Genomic DNA, 6,000 nt, shown 5'->3' on the forward strand with positions numbered 1-6,000 from the left:
CACTGCTTTCCTAATTCAAACTTCCAAAGCCCAAATTCCTCCAAACAAAAGCACAGTCAGGTCTATCACAGCAATACTCCAGTCCTTGGTACCAGCTTCTGTCTTACAGTTCCTATTGCTGTGAAGAGATACCATGACCATAGAAATACTTACAAAGGAAAAACATTTAATTGGAGTGGCTTACATTTTCAGAGGTTTAGTCCAGTATCATTATGGTGGACATGGTGGCATGTAGGCAGACATGGTGCTGGAGAAGGAGCTGAGAATTTTACATCTTGATATGCAGGCAATGGGAAGTGATCTCAGATACTGGGTGTATCTTGAGCATATGATATCTCAAAGCCCACCCCCACAGTGACTCCAATACTTCCTCCAATAAGGCCATAGCTATTCCAACAAAGCCATATATCCTAATAGTACCACTCCCAATGAGCTTATGGTGCCAATTAGTAACCCCAGGTTACTTCACATAAGGCAACTAGGAACATTGTTGAGTAGGTTAAGTTGTTGGGTATATGTCCTGGAATAGCTGCATCATATGGTAGATTTATTTTTAGTTTTTTGAGGATTCTCCATACTGACTTCTAAAGTGGCTTTACCAATTTGCCTTTCCAACAGTGAATGAGGAGTCCTTTTTCTCCACAACCTCACCAGCATTTATTGTCAATAATTATGTTGATCTTGGCCATTCTGACTGAGGTGAGATGAAATCTCAAAGTTGCTTTAATTTGTATTTCACTGATTGCTAAGGATGATAATCACTTTTTGAAATATTTCTTAGACATTTTTATTTATTTTATTGAGAACTTTGTGTTGAGATCTCCAGCCTATTTTTTTTTGTGAGTTCTACAGATTTTCTTTTTATTGATTAACGTGGGTTTTTTTGTGTTGTTTTTACTTTTTTTTTTAAACCTTTAAAAAATTTTAGACCCTAGCCACAGTTTTCCCTCTCTGCTCTCCTCTAAGCCACTCTCCCACTCCCCCAATCTACTCCTCCTTCATTTCTGTTCAGAAAAGGGAATATCTTCCATGGATATCAACAAAACAAATGTAGCATATCAAGTTGTAAGACTAAGCACCTCCCCATGTATTAAGACTGGGCAAGGAGATCCAGTATGAGGAGTAGGGTTTCAAAAGCCAGGAAGAGTCAGAGACAGCCCCTGCTCCCAGTATTAGGAGTCCCACAGGAGGATCAAACTACACAACTACAACATATATGAAGAGTGCCTAGGTCAGTCCCATGTAGGCTTCCTGGTTGTTGGTTCAGTCTCTGTGAGCCACTATGAGCCCAGGTTAGTTGATTCTATGGGTTTTCTTGTGGTGTCCTTGACTCCTCTGGCTCCTACAATCCTTTGTCTTCTGCAGGATTTCCCAAGCTCTGCTTAATGTTTGGTTGTGAGTCTACATCTGTTTCCTTCAGTTGCTGGATGAAGTCTCTCTGATGACAACTGGGATAGGCACTAATCTATGAGAATAGCAGAATACTGCATCATTACATTGACTTTTTCCCTCTTCAGTTGTGCTAGGTTCTATCCTAGGTCTCTGGGTCATACAGCCTGTGGGTTCTGGTGCTCCAGGCAGTGTCAGGGTTGGGATTACTCTCTTGGTATGGATTTTAGGCTAGACCAGTCAATGATTGGCCACTCCCTCAAATCTCTAGGCCACCCTTACTCCAGTACATCCCATAGGCAGTATAGACTGTAGGTTCAAGGTTGTGTGGCTGGGTTGTCTTCCCATTCTCTCTACTTGAAGCCTTGCCTGGTCATAGGAGATGGCCAGTTAAGGCTACATAGTCACTATTGCTAGCAGTCTTAGCTGGGGTCATTCTTATAGATTCCTGGAAGATTCCCTTGTAGCAGGTTTTTATCTGACCCTGAAATTCTCCCCCTTCCAGTGGTCTCTTTCAGTACTCTCCTCCTCTGTCCCCCACCCCCAAACCGATTCCTCATGCTCCTGTCCCCACATGCCTGTGGTCCACTCATGAAATCTCTTCTATTTTCTCTTCACAGGGAGGTCTGGGCATCTTCTTTTGAGCCCTCCTTGTTACCTACTCTCTCTGGGTCTGTGGCTTGTAGCATAGTTACTTACATGTGAGTAAATAGCATATTTGTCTTTCTGAGTCTGGGTTACCTCACTCAGGATGATTTTTCCATGCATTTGCTTTTAAATTTCATGGTGCCGTTGTTTTTAACAGCTGAGTAATACTTCATTGTGTAGATGTACCAGATTTTCTTTATTCATTCCTCAATTGAGGGACATCTATGTTGTTTCCAGGTTCTGGCTACTACAAAGAAAGCTGCTGTGAGCATATTTGAGCAAGTATCTTGTGGTATGATTGAGCGTTCTCTGGTTATATGCCTAAAAGTGGTACAGCTGGGTCTTGCGGTGGATTTATTCACAGTTTTCTGAGAAACCACCATATTAATTTCCAAAGTAGCTTTACAAGTTTGCATTCCCACCAGCAATGAAGTAGTATTCCCATTGCTGCACTGTAATTGGACTTTCTTTGGACTGCCAGCTCTCAAATAATGACACAGACTTTTTATTAATTAAGAAAGCTTAGCCTTAGCTTAGGCTTGTTCCCAACTGGCTCCTAAAACTTAAATTAACCTATTTATATTAATCTACATTCTACCACATAACTTATTACCTCTTCTCTATACTAAACATCTGACTTCTGCATCTTGCTGTTGAATCACTGCCTCTCTGATTCCTTCCCAGAGTTCTTATCTCTGACCGGAAGTTCTGCCTACCCTATCTTGCCTAGCTATGGGTCACTCAGCTCTTTATTAAACCAATCAGAAGATGCCTTGGCAGAGACACATTTTCACAGTGTGATCAAATATTTTGCAACATTTCCCCCTTTTTTTGTCTAAATAAAAAGAATAAATTTTAATTGTAACACAGAAAAACTATATACAATAAGAGCAATTATCACATGAGAATTACATTCACAATTTCCAGTCCATTTGTATTTGACAGTTTTGGAGAAAGTACTCTATTATCTATCTTATTTTGGTAAATACAAAGTTTTGTACTAAAATTACATTTTATCATAACTTATATAAACCAACCTAAAAGTATGTTTTTAGACTTTAAAAATTTTTTAGATAAACAACCTAATCTTTTATATGTCTCAACCATTATAAAATTTACATCTTTTTTTTTTATTAGTTTCTTTTCTGATTTTGGTAACAGGGAAACCTGTAAACTATAACTGTCTAGTGTTCAACACCATCAGAGATTTGAGAAAGATAAAATATTGTCCCAGTAAACAGGAAGTGCAGAGCAAGCAATTTCAAAAACTATAGAAATGACAGAGGTAGCTGACTACCTGGACAGTCATCCAAGGTTCCTCTGAAACATTGGAGCATCCATCTTCTGCCTACAGGTCCAGAATATCTGATGGACTTTTCTGTGTAGCAGGAATTTTGAAGGACTCACCTTCCTTATCTTAGCAAAGTTTGGCAGTTGACTTCCTTTATGTCCTGCCTGTCCATTTTGGACAGCATACTGTCAACATTCAAGGCAAGTATCTTGCCCAATGGCTGGCTTTGTCACATTGAAGAAGAACTCCATATGGAGGTCTTTTGATGTCCATCTTCTCTGAAGTAAATTGGTGCTGCCAGGAGCAGACATGTCTCACTGTCATGGAAAGCCTTATATTATTAAAACATCTCAAATGCCACATTATGTAGATTTCTGAAGTGATTGAAGACCACCTATCTATTTAAAATATATCTGTTTAATCTTGAAAACATACCTAACATGACTACAAGTTTGGTGGTTATAGATGACTAACCTGCATTTCTTAATTATCCTCAACAGCTTGCAATAATAGCTTTCAAGGACGAGAACTTTACATTGCATTTTAAATGAGCAACATAGCCTCAATACCTTTAATAAGAGTAGAAACATATATACAATATGTTATAACAAAAATAACCTTAAATTTGTATCAATATATAAAAATCCACACCACTGTAAAATATTTGAGACTATTAATTGCTTTTTAGTAGATTCAATAATCTACCCTTTTATCCTATCATTCCTATATCATTTTTTCTCTAGATAGGAGGAAAAGAAGGATAGAGGAAAGAAAAAGAAATAAAGAACTTCCTTAATCTAACCTCCTTTGTTTAGCTTCCTTCCTGACCATGATCAATAACAACTTGTAACTATCCCACTCGAACAACGGCAAACACCCACAACCCACTGATGACCAAAAACCACCCACCTCACTTCTTGGGAATGTAGGTGTCATGTTCTTAAAATTACTTCCTGCTATCTGATGGTGACAACATCTTTAGGGGACCTGAGAAAATTGGGATAATCGTCAAGTCCTGGGAGATCTAGCTGTATCATTCATTGTTCAGTCTCTGTGTGGTGGGAAAGTGCAGGTTTAACTAAAGTTCTGGCTGGACTAGTCTGTGAGGCTGGACCATCTCTACTAGCCACTTTGAAGTTGTTTTGGATGCATATTTTTCAGGAAACTGCAACAGAGGCATTTTGAGATGCAGGATTACCTGGCTACTTGTCTTATCTTCATTGATGTTGCAAAAATACACAGACTTTTAAAAGTAACATACATATCTGCATTAAAACAAGTATAGAATGTGTGGTGTACACAAATCAGCTGAAGATGATTCTCTGTTCCATGTTTGAGAAGGTAAAAGACATCTGTCAACTTTATAAGTCCATTTGGACTGCATAACAAAACTGTAATATAAATCTCCATCCATGCCATACGAAAGGATGGAGTCATGAGGATTCTGTAGCCAATAAGATTTATCTTGTCTCATCCAGTCTCAGAGCTGTTCCCATGTAGAGGGATCAGGATGTACATTATCTGTCTTGTAGTTTTTCTTGGTTTCTTCCTTCAGCCAAGATTTTCAACAGGTCTCCTCAGATCAAATCTGGTCTTATTAATTTTGAAGGAATCCATAGCTTTTTGTTTTCTTTGGAAATGAAGTCATAACCTCCCCTAACACAACACATTTCCTGACTTCCATTCTGGAGTTAAGACATCCTTAAAATATATAGGCTGGTTCAATTCAGCAGCTTTTTCCACAATACAATAATTTCTAGCAGCTGGCATTTTTTATATGTTAGCATTTATAAAATTTAAAGTTAATGAAGCATCATATAGGTTCCAAATGTCCTGTATTATATTTCTCATCCTTACATGGCTTATTCTTTTTATATTACTTTACTGTCTCTTTAATGACTGCATTATTTTTAAACTATTTTTTCTATGACTGTTTATACCCATTTTTTTTCTTTCTTCAGCACCTAAGCACATTTTAAATAATACTCTACATATTCATAGGTTTTCTCTATCTGGACCTAGCTTTCTGCATGCTGTGGCTCCTGGAAAATGTTGAAAAATGTTGCAAAGCCCTTCTGTGCATTTGCAGGCTCCTTCTGCACTCTGCACAGTACTGACAGCTGGCTCTGCCCCAACTTGGGTTGGTCCAGCAGGCTACCCATTGGTAAGGCTTCAGCTACTGCTTATCTTTCTATGCAAGCCTAACCTCATGCTCGTGGGTACCAACAGTGAGCTGCAGCTACCCACCCCAGCTTTGCAAAGTTTCTAGGCCATGCTGCAGCCTGTGTTTCTACCTAGTCTCTGCCAGGTAGCATGCCAGCTGCTCACAGGACTTGTTCTTGGATATATGTGCCTCCAGGTTGGACATGAAATGTAATAGGTTTTTCTTTGGACCTCCAGCTCCCAAATAATGACACAGATTTCTTATTAAGTGTGAAATCTTGGCCTTAGCTTAAGCTTGTTCTCAACTAGCTCTTAAAATGTAAATTAACCCATTTATATTAATCTACATTCTGTCACATGCCTTGTTACCTCTCCTCCATACTGTACATGTGACTTCCTCCACATCTCACAGAGGAATCTATGCCTCTCTGATTCCTTCCCAGAGTTCCTATCTCTGCCCAGAAGTCCCTCCTCTCCTCTCCTGCCTAGCTATTGGCCATTCAGTTCTT

The sequence above is a fragment of the Onychomys torridus genome, chromosome 4 (assembly GCF_903995425.1).
Source record: "Onychomys torridus chromosome 4, mOncTor1.1, whole genome shotgun sequence".
In the NCBI taxonomy this organism is placed as follows: domain Eukaryota; kingdom Metazoa; phylum Chordata; class Mammalia; order Rodentia; family Cricetidae; genus Onychomys; species Onychomys torridus.